Source organism: Peromyscus eremicus, chromosome 4, assembly GCF_949786415.1.
Source record: "Peromyscus eremicus chromosome 4, PerEre_H2_v1, whole genome shotgun sequence".
Taxonomy (NCBI): domain Eukaryota; kingdom Metazoa; phylum Chordata; class Mammalia; order Rodentia; family Cricetidae; genus Peromyscus; species Peromyscus eremicus.
Genome location: NC_081419.1, coordinates 12,281,449 through 12,295,778, shown reverse-complemented (window position 1 = coordinate 12,295,778; position 14,330 = coordinate 12,281,449).

Sequence of the window (14,330 nt, the reverse complement as noted above, 5' to 3'; positions counted from 1 at the left end):
TGGCAGACAACATTACTCAATCTTGGACTCTCAGAGAAACATTCCTCACAGCTTCCACAAAAACAACTTTGCTGTAGGATGTGGTTCTGTATGCTGTGAATATGTGTTGCTCTGATTTGGTTGATAAATAAAATGCTGATTGGCCAGTAGCCAGGCAGGAAGTATAGGCGGGGCAGGCAGATGAGGAGAATTCTGGGAAGAGGAAGGTTGAGTCAGGAATCACGGGCCAGACACAGAGGAAGCAAGATGACAAGGCAGAACTGAAAAAAAGGTACCAAGTCACGTAGCTAAACATAGATAAGAATTATGGGTTAATTTAAGTGTAAGAGCTAGTCAGTAATAAGCCTGAGCTAATGGCCATACAGTTTGTAAATAACATAAGCGTCTGTGTGCTTACTTGGGGGATGCAAGTGGGAGAGATTTGTCCCAACCACAGGAAAAGGACACAGGAAAACTTTCAGCTACACAACTTAAAGAAGGAAGGGTCACCAGGGTGATAGCACATACCTTTAGTCCCAGAATTTGGGAGGCAGAGGCAAGAGAATCTCTATGAGTTTAAGGCCAGGCTGGTCTGCATATCAAGTTCCAAGCCAGCTAAGGCTACATAGAGACCCTGTCCAAAAACTAAAACAAAAGGCAAAGAAGTTTAGTTTGGCTTAAATTTGGCTTACCATCTGTCCTAGTGGGGATGCTGTGAAGGCAGGAGCTTGAGGGGAGCTGATCACAAGTCTGCAAATCAGAGAGAGATGGGTGTCGGTGCTCAGCTGGGACACCCACATGCCATGGAATGAACATGGTCAGAGAACAATTTGCAGGAGTTTGTTCTCGCTTTCCACTATGTGGTTTCTGGACATCAATCTCAGATCTTCAAGCTTGTTGAGCCATCTTTCCAGGCCCAGGACCCCAGATCATAGAATGGTACTGCGTTTTCAGGGGAGGTGAATTTAGAAACTGCCTCATAAAAGTCCTCCTTGAATGTCTCCTTGAGGTTCCTAAATCTCCATGAAGTTAAAAATCAAGGTTAATCAGCACATTGGAATACATCATGAAGGTGTTCTCGTGCATGAGTATGTGGGCATGCATGTTTCCAGGTGTGTGTGTGGTGTGTGTGTGTGTGTGTGTGTGTGTGTGTGTGTGTGTGTGTGTAGGCTGGGATCAATCTCAGGTGTTGCTCATGGGGTGCCAACCACCTTGTGTTTTGTGTGTTTGGTTTTGGGTGGGTTTTTTAAATTTTGTTTTATTTTTTGTTTGTTCTGTTTTGTCTTCTTGTGATGGTTTTCTCGTTTTTGTTTTTGTTTGTTTGTTTTTGAGACAGAGATTTCTCTGTGTAGCCCTGGCTGTCCTGGAACTCACTCTGTAGTCTAGGCTGGCCATGAACTCAGAGATCTGCCTGCCTCTGCCTCCTGAGTGCTGGGATTAAAGATGTGCTCCACCACTGCCTGGCTTTGTTTCTTTTCTCTTTTGAGACAGGGTCCTCTCAGTTGTCAAGCGGGGCGGGCTGGCTTGCTGGCCATCCTTGGGGACCTCCTGTCTCCATTTGCCCAGCACTGGAACTACAAGCACCCCACAAACGCAGAGCTTTTCTGTTGTCTGAGGCAGGCTCTCACTATGTAACTTGGGCTGATGTTAATCCCTAAGACCACCACCACAATTTAAAGCCAAATTTGAAGCAAGCTTTAATTAAATACTGGCCAGGTGGATGGGCTCTGGCAAGGTCTATACCCAGGTTCCCAGGAAATGGCCCCAAGTCAAGTATGGCAAGGGCTGAAGAAGGAAAACCCATAATTCACCGCATTTCCCATCGGGGCAAGCGTACATCCTAACTTATTTCTTGCCTACGCACCTCCTGCCCACATGTGATCAAGCACATTCAGTGCAGATGGGTCAAACAAACTTGTTTAGAGGAGTGAAAGAAAACCTGTGGCTTGTTGTCTCCCATAAACAACAGCCTCCAGCATTTCAGGAACTGTCTGTCCTTGGGCAAGGGGCTTGCAGATCAGAGGCATTTTTGTTTCACAGATCTCTCAGGCATAGTAATTAAAACTTAAATGTAACCACACTTGGTCAAGAAAGCAGTTTTCTGAAGGCTCTCATGTCACAGGAAACAGATTTTTTTAAAGTGTTCTTTCCTTTTGCTAATTTACTTCATATTCCAGGGCTGCTGGTGTGTGAAGAAATGGATCAGAGCTCCTGTCCCTGCAGTACTTTCACATCTCAAGCTGTCACTTAACCTTGTGTCATTAGCTTCTTATTGTGTTAGGAATTATACATAAAAATCAAGCCAGGCACCATGGTACATCCCTGTAATCCCAGAACTTGAGGGGCAGAGGCAGAAGGGTCTCTGTGAGTTCAAGGCCAGCCTGATCTATGTAATGAGTTCCAGGCCAGTCAGGGCTACAATTGAGACCATCTCTCAAAACACAAACAACAAATCATCTTCACTGGTTCATGGCACAGCTCAGGGATGGTTGTAATATTATCTTTTGATTGTTCTCATTTTTATTTATGTTGCTTTAATTCTTTATCTTTATGAAATCAGAGCAAGGGAATAGATTTGAAAATATTCATGTCAATATTTCTGTCAGTTTTCTTAAGCTGTAAGAAACAGAGTCATGGTCAGATGGTGGTGGCACACGCCTTTAATCCCAGCACTCCAGGAAGGCAGAGGCAGGTGGATCTCTGAGTTCGAGGCCAGCCTGCCAACCTGGTATAGAGTGAATTCCAGGACAGCCAGGGCTACACAGAGAAACCCTGCCTTGAAAAAACAAATAAAAAACAAAGAAAGAGAGAAAGAAAAAGAGAAAGGAAGGAAGGAAGGAAGGAAGGAAGGAAGGAAGGAAGGAAGGAAGGAAGGAAGAGTTATGGAGTTAAGGGACCTGACCTCATCCAGTCTCCTTTGAGGACTATACCCTTTCCCCCTCTCTTCCACTAGAAGGCAGAGAGCTCCAGGCTAAGATGTGACAGCAGAGTCTAGAAAATGTCTACTGATGGCTGATAGAGAGAGGTAAAGGCCTTTCCTGAAGACAGCTCAGCACTGTGTCTCCTCTCTCTTCTCTCTCTCTCCTGGAGTGGTCTCCAAACTGTGACCAAAGAACTTCCAGACCCTCATTTGATTACATTCTGCAAGAAAGGGAAGGGAAAGGAGAGTGGGCAGACAATTTTGCCTAGGGCAAATGAGCTGAGTGTTAGCCCCTCTGGATACATGCTGCTCTTGGCTCATGGGGAGCTGACCTGGATGGATTTGCTTGCTTTCCATTCAGCTCAGCCCATCAATAAGAGACCAGAGAACAGAGGAAAGAATTCCAGTGTCCCATTTTCTGACTGGCCTTGCTTGAATGGTCTGGTTAATCCCACAGGGTGAGAATAAGACCACTACAATTTTTGAGCCAAATTTGAAGCAAGCTTTATTAAAATACTGGCCAGGATGATAAACACTGGCCAGGTCAATACCCAGGATTCCCAGAACATGGCATCAAATTACATTAGCTAGAGGCTTATAAGGGCAAAACCCACAAGGATGGTCTTCCCACCTTCGCCCAATCAGGGGCAAGTATACATCCTGTCTTACTTCCTGCCTACGTGTGATCAAGCACATTCTGTGCAGTTGGGGCAGCCAACCTTGTTTACAGAAGTGAATACACATGACTTGTTATCTCACATGAGCAACAGCCCCAGCATTCCAGGAAGTTATGTGTCCTTGGGCAAGTGGGGCTTACAGGCTAGAAGCATTTTTGTTTTCTAGATCTCTTAAGCACAGTGATTTAAACTTGAACATAACATTAGCCCCCACAGCCTGTGTCCCTCTTTTGAAGGCTCCTTCTCTGTTCTGATGGCTCACTCTGCATTTTCTGCATTCATACAGGTTTCTTTCTCCAGCCCAGAAGGAGAAGGAAGGAAGGACAGTGGCTGCCAGCAGGGGATTACGTAAAAACATTTTTATTACATTTATTTTCTTTTTGTAGGGGGTGATACAGTGTGTATGTGGAGGTCAAAGGACAAATTTGGGGAGTTAGATCTCTCCTACCACTCTGTGGGTCCCAGGAATCACACTTAGGACATCAAGTGTGGCAGCAGGTGCTTTTGTCCTCTAAGCTGTCTGGCCAAGCCAGCCCAGGCCTCTGCACCTTCCTTTATCCCTCTCCCCAGTCCCCGCTTGCAGGGATTTCTGGCTCCCAGCTACCCAGTGTCTGACAGTTTACAGGTTTAAGAACACAGCCACCACCCCCACCCCCACCCACATATAAGATTGCTCACTCTTCAGACAGCAACTGCAACTTTGGGGTTCCCTGGGCTGTCCTCACTTTTGACCAGCTGGTAACAAATCTGGGGATTTCCTCTTCTTCCTCACAGAGAACTCAGTGTAGCCTTGGATGTATGACAAGCAAGAAGATGCAAAACAGGACTGTCTAAAGAAGAGGCCAGGAGGATCCCAGACACAATGCTTCCTTTTACTGAAGGGACCTGTGGTTCCCCTACCACATGAGCCTGTGACAATAAGCGTGGTCCTGCCAACCGGGAAAGCTCATCTGTGCCACAGTGTCCTATGGTGATATATTGTGTACCCTAATACAATTTGTCTGAAGATCAGAGGACAGAACAAACCACTAGATTAAACACAGATGCCAGGCAGTGGTGGCACACACCTTTAATCCTAGCACTTGGGAGGCAGAGATCTGTCTGGATCTCTGTGAATTCAAAGCCACCCTGGACTAAATGAGATTGACTCAGTCTAGGAGAGAAACAGCAAGGCAGTGGTGGCCCACACCTTTAATCCCAGTACTTGGGAATCACACGTCTTTAATCCCAACACTTGAGATTTCATGCCTTTGCTTGGGAAGCACACATGTCTTTAATCCCAGCGCTAAGAAGGAAGTGATGGCTGGGCGGAGAAAGGAATATAATATAAGGCATGAGGAGACAGAAACTAGAGCCTTTTCAGGCTGAGGAGTCCTAGAGGTAAGACATGGCAGTGGCTTGTTCCTTTATCTCTCTGATCTTTCAGCACTTACCCCAATACCAGGCTCCAGGTTTTTTATTAAAGACCATTTAGAATTCGTGTCACAGTGCCCACATTTTATTCGGGGTTCATCACACAGCGCCACTGATGGACTGTCCATGCAGTTGAACTCAATCTTTAATCCCACATCTGTCCCCAGAGGTAGGGCATTTATCATATGGCTCAAAGTCCCAACTCTAATCCTCTGCTTAGACTTTCTGGCATGACTATTCCTCCTCCTGAGTCATTACCTAGCACACATGACCTAGAAGTCATGAGTCAGCTCCTTCTGCATAAACAATCCAATGTCGTTCAAGAAGCCTTTGCCTTAATAAAGACCCCATGGCCACTCAGAGAGTCCCAAGCTACTTGTGCTCAAAGGTCACGGTGTGATGTTGTTTGCCTGTAGCCTCAGGATTCAGGAGGTGGCGGGAGGAGCAGAGAGAGAGGGTTCCTCTTGTCAAGCCTGATGACCTGATTTTGACTGCCACAAGCCACATAGTAGAAGATGTAGAAGAAGAACCACGTAGCTTCCTGTCCTCTCTGACTTCCAAGGCATGGGAACATACACGCTAAGTAAATGTAATAAAAATACAGATAAATGAAACTTATGGGAGGAAAGAGGAAAGAACAAGGTGTGTGCCTTGTGTGCTTTCTGTAGTGATCCATGAGTCCTCCAGCACCCACATAAAAGCCAGGCATTGCAGCAGGTGACTGTGACCCCAGCACTGCGGAGCAGAGCTGGGCAGATCGCTGGGTCTCTCCAGATTCAGTGAAATCAATAAACAAGCAAACATCACAGATGCTATTGTTATCATTGTCCCCGTGTCACATGAGTGCCACCAATCTTTCCCTATTAGAATATAAGCCCTTTGAGGCAGAGATTGTACACAATTGTAGCCCTGTCCAAACTAAGGATGGAAGTCTTGGTGGCCCTTCACCCTCTCCACACATTCTGTGCCTTTAGGGCAGAGCAGGGAAATAGGTGCCTATGATCAGGGTGCCCCGACATTGGAAGACTCCCCTTGCGGGTACCGACCTGGCTCACAATGACTTCCTCCACACCCAGACTCAAGCTTTTTTCCCAGGACACAGTTGATGGAGGCACTGATCACAGACAGTCTAGTGTCAGCAGAGACCTATCTTCAAAGGCATGAAGGACGCCATCTATTAGTGGTTTCAAGTGAGTTCCAGCCTGAATTCAGACCTCACGATCACAGAAAGGGATCCAGGTTCGAATGCAGAATGACGTCTCCTCCGTCCTTCCTCAGTCTCCAATCCTTACTGCTTATTTCCAGTTCCTCACCCGGTAGATCACAACAGCCTCTCACTTCTGTCCCTGTTCCCTCTTTCAGCTCACGTCTATTCTTTCCTTTAAAAAATTATTTTTTATTTTCTTTTAGGTTATAATAGATTACATCATTTCCCCCCTTCTCTTTCTTCCCTCCAAGCCTCCCATATACTCCTCCCTGCTCTCTTTCAAGTTCATGGCCTCTCCTATCATTAGTTGTTGTTGTTGTTGTTGTTGTTGTTGTGTGTGTGTGTATATGTATTCCTAAATAAATACAACCTGCTCGATCTGTATAATGTCACGTGTTTGTATGTTTTCAGGGCTGACGGTTTGGTATCAGAAAACCAATCGGTGTGGTTGTCCCTGGGGAAGATTACACTTATAGCTCTTTCCCTTAGTCGCCCCCTATAGGTAGAAGATAAGTCTCTGCTGCTGAAGACACGCACTTCTAACACTGGGCCCAGAGTCCCCTGAGCTGGATCTGACCTGAAAACCTGCTCCCTGAGGACTAGCTTTCATGGTGCTAGAAGACTCCACGCAAGCTTCCAAAGGAGAGAGGCAACCAACAGTCCTACCCAGCTGTGACACCTGTAAACCACAACAATAACTAGTACACTAAAGGTTAGCACACATGCCTTGGCAGTCCTCAACAGCCCTCTAGTCAGACTTCAGACCCACTTAACAGGAGGGAAGCCATGCCGAGTACCGGAAACCTAGCCAACTGCCCAGGGCTAGTGAAGTCATGGATCTTTGAGAACCTACAACACCACTTTACTAAACCAGCGTAACTCTTAACTACACTCTAAATATCTGTCCTTGTGCCCACAGAGAAGTGTGGTCCTCATCGAAGAATCTTCTCTTCACAGCAGACTGAGACCACTACAGAAAACCACAACCAATTCAAATTCAGAGTTGTGGAGCCCAGTCCCAACTAGTACATCTACTTCTTAATTCATTACAGCTCATGATGGACAGGAATGATGGACAGAGAGCGGGTGGAGTAAGAAACATAGGCAACATTGAGTGACTGAATAAATACAGGCTGTGTGTATAGTAGGGACCTGGTATATCAGCACCAGACCTTCCTTTTTCTGTAGTATTATGTTACTCATGGTTTGCATATCATTACCATATTCATGCTTGGCTCTTGCAGAAATCCTGGAGACATGTGTGAAGTAGCACATATACCAAATAATACACCAGGGTAGATGATCACATTCAGACATGGCATTCCCAGCAGCACATGCCATGTGCCCTGCTTGAAGAGCTTCATTAAGACAGACAGGAGCAGAGAGCAGCCCAGTGCCCCCTCCGCCAGGTGGTCCTCCACAATCACTGACCAGACTCTAGGTCGCCCAGTGGATTGTCCTTGCCTGAGCCCCTTACCCCATCCTGAATGGTTTTTCTGGGTCCTTCCTGAACTCAGCTATGCCACCAAGCTCTGCCGAGACCTTATTATTTTCACAGCTGTAAGGGCAAACTCCCAGAGCAAAGGGAAGATTTGGTGAAGAGGTTATGTGCCTAATGCTCTTAGCTGCTTCCAGTCTGGCTCTCCAGAGGCAAAATCCCAGCCTCCACTGAGATGGCAACATTGGTCAGACGTGGCCAATCCTGGCTCCCACCAAAGGGACCTTCCTTGGCAAGCGGCTCCATGCCACTGCCAACTCTCTGTCCCCTTAGGTTAGGGAGCACCTTGGGCTGGCTTTGGGCTCTGTGCCAGGAAAGGTTCCTAAACCATCAGCTCCAGAAAGGGGATTCAGCCCCAGCAGCACTGTGGACAGATCTCTGAAATGCTCTTTATAACACTCCCCCTCCCCACCCTCAGGGCAGGGTTCTACCATCTGTGCTAATCACAAGGCACAGGATTTGTGAAAGGACTCAGGGAGCAGGGCTAGTCTTGGGATGTGTGCTGGAGGGGAGGGGAAAGAGACAGAGGAGGATGTAGGGATCTGAGACAAAGGGGAGAAGCAGTGAGTGAGTGTCTCTTGTGTCCTAGAGGCCTCATGACACCCTCTCCAAACCTTCCAAGAAAGCTGAGCGTGTCTCCGGTTCACACTACAAGCTCACTTCCACTCCTACAATCATCTCTGCCCACCTGACCTCTGACCTCAGTGTGACATCAGAGGTTCCCCTTCCAGGTCCCTCTCCAGCTTCCCCACCCTTCATGCCTGACCCCACTCTCCTACGCCTCTGGGTCTCTACCAAAAGCTCTAGACCAAACCACACCTCTAAGTCCTTGGCTGTGCAAGGAGTACCCCCAGAAGGCTAGAGGCACCTTCTGTGGCCCAGGGCTGAGAGAGCACCCTCAAGGACTCCCCCAGCACACCCACCCTCTCCGGGCCAAAGAGCTGGTATGCTGTTAATTTCCACATAAATAACTCATTATTTTATGCTCCAGACCAGAAAGCCCCACACGTGGAGTTAATTTCCATCCTGACAGAGGGCCAGTACCAGCCAGAATTGGGAGGCTTGCTCAATACCCCCTGGGCACTGCTGTTTCCATCACAGGGTTAATTAGTCCCCAAGAGCCCCTGGCCCGGGGAGGCTGCTCAGCCCGGGAGGCCGGAGAAGACTCAGATGACAAATCGGTTTCTGTCTATGATTGTGTGTCCACCAGACGAGGACTGTGCCCCCGCCCCAGTTTCCCCATCTGCAAAATGTGCAAGTGAACCCCTGTGATCTCCCAAGTATTTCCCAGGCTTGAGGTTCCCATGACATCCTGTGACTTCCCAGCAAGCAGCCTACTACAGACCAGGAGGACCTTCCAAGTCAGTTGTGACATTTATAGTCATCTGATCTGCAGCATTGCTTAGTAGCACTGGAAGGTAGTCCTTGACACCCGATGATCCTGATGAGCAACTATACATTCTAAGGCATCTTTTGACATTTACAAGAACTCATGATACCTTGTGACATTCTTTGACATTCCAAAGCATCTTATGACATTCCTCCACATTCACCTTCCCTTTGTGCCATTCTAGCCATGGTATTCCGTGGCATTCTGTAACATTCTACATTCCTACCATGTGGATTTGTTCTGCTTCCAAGGGGCCTCCATGACATACTGAAACAACTGTCTCTCTACCCCATGCACCCTGCATCTCACTCATCCAAGGCCCATGACTTCTGTGGGTAGACGGCCTTGAGCTTGGTTATGCAGGTTCAGTCTCTCCAGCAATAGTAATCTTCTGTTTTGCACCTGAAGAAACCCACCCTTTGCCCCTCATTGCCTCTAAAACAGTTCAATGAATGGTTCCTTCCTTTAGGATAAATGGGGACGGGGTGTCCTCCAGAGCAATAGTTTAAGCATACCAGATATTTTAAACTCTTTGGTCTAAGGGAATGGCAATCTTATGTGGTTTGACCAAGTATAAGACAAAGGAGCTGGGTCCAAAAGTCAGACAGCCCCAGGGACAAACAGATTGTGATCTGTTAGTTGTAAACCTGATACCTCCCTGGCTGCAGCCACAAACGCAGAGGGACTAAGATAAAGTCGGCAGAGGGTGCAGTGAGGCAGGTCACAAAGTTTCTCCAAGGCAGCGACTAGAACACGAGGAAGACTTCAAGGTTTTCCTCCCCTAGGGGAGCAGTGCAAAACAGCTCTGTGAAAAAGAGGAACTGGGTTTGGGGCTCAGGCCCACTACCTCCTCCCTGTGGCTCCTCGAGAACAGGATTCTCTTCTGTGGGCCTCAGCTCTTCCATCTATCAAATGGGTAGCAGATGGGTCACCTAGCTTTGCTATCCTGGGTTTCTCAGCTTAGGGCAACAGGTAATCTTGAAGTTTGAGTGTGCCATCATAGTGGGTAAAGCCCACTGGGGAATAGGTTAAAACTTCAGGTCCTGGGGACTAGTCAAACCTGACTAAATGCTGTGTTCTGAGTAGCCAAGTGAAACAGTGTAAGGATCTCTTCCATTGTGTTTCAGGAGAGCAGTACCAAGGTTCTCTACCCAGAGGTACAGATAGACAGGACCTACCTGTCTGCACCGTCTCTACTCCTCCCAACACCTACCCACCCCCACCCCCGTGGCCCTTGAATAGCAAGAAGGACCTGAGTCCTTGCAGAAACCTTAAGAGACTTCGCCCCCTAGTGACCAAGATCTGTCATTGCCGCTCAGGGCTCCCAGCCCTGGAAGGTGGCCAACTCTTCCTTGTTGACTTGCTGGTTGGCCTCTGCAGGGAAAACCCCAGAGACCAGAGTTTGGGAAGAAGGTGACTAATGATGAGGCAAGGTTTGAGGGCTGGAGGCTGTTAAGGATGCTTCATTAATCGCACATGAACAAATATTAAGCACCTACTGTGTGCCAGTGGGCTAGGCTTTGGGATCCAGTGTTAAACAAGACAGAGTCCTTTCTTACAAAGGAGGTCAAACAGTCCAAGGCTTGTTGGCTGGCTGAGGCCCTACTGTGTGCCATGGTTTTAACTCCTGATGCTCTTCACAACAACCATGAGAAGTGAAAATTATTTGCATTTTACAGGGAGGGAAACTGAGGCTCATGGTGGTTAAAAAGTGGGGCTTCAATTCTGACTTAGATCTAGATGATTTTAGAGTTGTGCATCTCATAAGCCTGTGGTAGTCACCTCCTTTGGAAAGGGGCAGTGAGGTACCTGGTGTGTTAAAGGTCAAGGTGCTGAGTCCCTGCCCTTCTCACAGCAGAGGGCCAGACGCTGTCTAGAGACAGGAGCTGAGATCCAGGATCACAGCATTACTCTCATTGTCGTGACCTTCCCTGGTCTAATGCTCCTACGCCGGGTTGTTCCAGGCTTGTCCTCCCCTAGCACGGCAGGGCCAGTTGCCTGGAGAGCCAGCCTTCCCTGGAGAATGCTGGGACCATTCCTGTGGGACCCCACCATCACTCCAGGTCTGGAAAGAGTTTGACACAACTCTAAGCATAGCTGCTGCTTGGTTGCTCTCCTCCTCCGTTACCTGCACAGCAGGAGCAGAGCCTTTTCTTCACATTTGCTATGCTTCCAGGCCAGGCCACACCACGGCTGGTGCCAGCTCTTAAATGGTGGCAGTGGCAGGCCATGTCCTGGAGGGCTGTGGGGACACAGTGGCAGTGAGCCTGAAGTCGGGACTCTGTGGGGAAGCATCATGTCACCTGGAAGGGCTGATGGGACATAGATGACTGCTAGTGACCCTGGAGGGGGGTTTCATGACTGAGCTGAGGACATTGTATACAGTGCTTCTGAGTGACCGTGTGTGTGTGAGTGTGTGTGTCAACAGGTGAGGTTGTGGGTGATTGACACGGAGTGCTACTTGGTGATTTGGAAGCTCACTGTGGGCATGTGACTTTGTATATGCTGGGCTGACACAGGATAACAGGGCTGGCTGTGCAGGGTGACATTCTCTATAACTTTGGCTATGCTGATAAGCTGGGAGGGGGCTAATTGCCCAAGTGGTCTTGGAAAATAAGAGGCCAGAAAACTTCACAACTCCCAGAGCCCACCAGGAGTACCCCTCCTTCCCCAGGTAGCTTGGGTCCCTCTTTCCTGATCTCCCTACCATACCTTCTAGTACTGCGTGCGCGCGCGCGTGTGTGTGTGTGTGTGTGTGTATGTGTGTGTGTGTGTGTGTGTGTGTGTGCGCGCGTGCGCGTGCGCGTGCGTGTGTGACTAGGGATGGACCCAGGGTTTTGCACACACTGCACTGGAGCTCTTCCCACTGGGCACCATTTCAACTCTCCAGTTTTAAAAGGGAGAACAAGTGGCTAGGGATGCAGCTCAGGCGGGGCCTTACCTAGCATGCATGAAGCCCTGGTTGGATCCCCAGCACCACATGGCATAGCGGCTCATGGCTGTAATCCCATCACTCTGGAGGGGGGAAGCAGGAGGATCAGAAGTTCAGTGTCAACGGGAGGCAGAAAGATTGTGAGAGCTGGAGGATAGAGACAAGTCCTGTGAAATGCTGTCTCCCAGACACGATGTGCCTGAAATAGTCACACAGCAGCTGTGGCTACTGCACACACAAAACAAACAAAAAACCCAGCCTGCAGGTAGGTTGGGGACTGGTTGGATTGAATATGTTCACAATACAATGTATAGATGTATGAGATTGCCAAAAATGAAAGAAAAATGAAGTTCAAGGTCATCCTTGGCTACAGATGAGTTCAAGGCCAAGTCCAGGATACATCTCAAAACATATAAAGTAACAATAATAAATAAGAGAACATGCACATATTATTTGTATCCTTTGGGAAAGAATTGAAGCAGTGCTGAAGCGACGCTCAGTGGTTAAAGTTGGCTGTTCTTGCAGAGGACCTGAGTTCAGTTCCCAGTGCACACATGGCAGCTCACAACCATCTAACTCCAGTTCCAGGGGAACTTACGCCCTCTTCTGGCGTCACAGGCACCAGGCAGACAAGTGTACACGTACGCACATTCAGGCAAACACTTACACATACAAATGAGTAAATCTAAATCAAGTTTTTAAAGACCTGAAACAAATGTGAGCAGTTATTTGTCCTAGTCTAAATGGTCCAACCATGTGTGACTCTTACACTCTTCCTTTGATAATCCTGATTTTTTTCTTTGCATTGCTGGGGATAAAAACCATAGCCATCAATCACATGCTGGACAGGCACTCTACCACTGAGTTCAATATCCAGCTGCCTTTCAAACTCTCAAAATTATTTCAGAAAGTAATACATGGCAGAATGTGTTATCTACCAAGCTAACGTTGTCTTGTCAGGTTCTGGGCTGGGGGCTTCCCACAGATTGGGCATTGGGTGTTCACTACCAGATAGACACTTTAGCCTCTTGCATTTTATAACTAGGACAATTGAGGCTCAGAATACTTTATTAACCTGTCTTCCAGTACCAGTTAGTGAGTGGTGGAAACAGGATTCGAATCCAGCTCTACCTACCTAAGGGATATTCTCAGAGATGTGCATAATACATGTCTTCTGTCTCTTCCACTTCTCCTAAATGTTTCTATTTTTTAAAAAAAAGATTGGTCAATAAAAATAATAGAGTAGATGGGCGGTGGTGGTGCACATCTTTAGTCTCAGCACTCAGGAGACAGAGGCAGGAGATCTCTGTGAGTTCAAGGCCAGTTTGGTCTACATAGTGAGTTCCTGAGGACAGCCAGGACTACACAGAGAAATCCTGTCTCAAAAAACAATAAATAAAATAATAGAGTATAAAAACCTCCCTAGAAGTAACTAGCATTTTTGGTTGATCCTGGACATTTCCAGACATTAAAAATAATTTAAATTATATTTGTGTGTTCATGCATATATGTGTGCATGTGTGTGCATGCACACATGTGTGTATTTATGTGTGCAAATGTGTGTGTGTGTGCGTGTGTGTGTGCTCTCAGAGGTCAGAGAACAGTTTGTAGGAGTTGGTTCTCTTTATGTACTCAGGCTTGGTGGCAAGCATCTTTACCCAATGAGCCATCTCAGTACCTGTGTACATAGTGTGTGTTTTACAGTATCACAGATGTTAACATATATCATGGCCTAGAAATGGGGATAGAGGTTGCTTGCTCATTCTGTCTTCCAGAGCCCACAGCCTCCAAGAAAACCAGACAGACAGAAGCTAGACTGCACCAAGACTTAGTCCTGGAATCACATGCTATCATTGCACCATATTCTACTGGCCATGGAGTCAGCTCTGACTCAATGTAGGAGTTGTCTGTAGAGCAGAGTATGAGGTTTTGGCTTACCAGAAGCTGACTAGTCAGCCGGCCACAGCAGCTTCCCACATGTGGAAACATACAGTGCCTATATCAGTCAATGGCAGCTCAGCAGTGCCTGCATTTCTTACTGGTTGGGGCCTGTTCCCACAAAGCACAGCTTCAGGGACGCCTACACTGGGGCCATGTTACTGCACAGGCACCCAGGCTTCAGGGAAGCCGGTGAGGGTGCCATGTGTGGAGGTCAGAGGACAACTTTTGGGAGTTGGTTCCCTCCTTCCACGGAGTGGGTCCCCGGGCTGGCGCTCAGTCATCAGGCTTGGTGGCAAGTGCAGCTTGACCCGCCTCACATCTCTTTCTGTGTCTATTTTGCTCACAATTGTGTCCCACTAGGAGATGACATTCC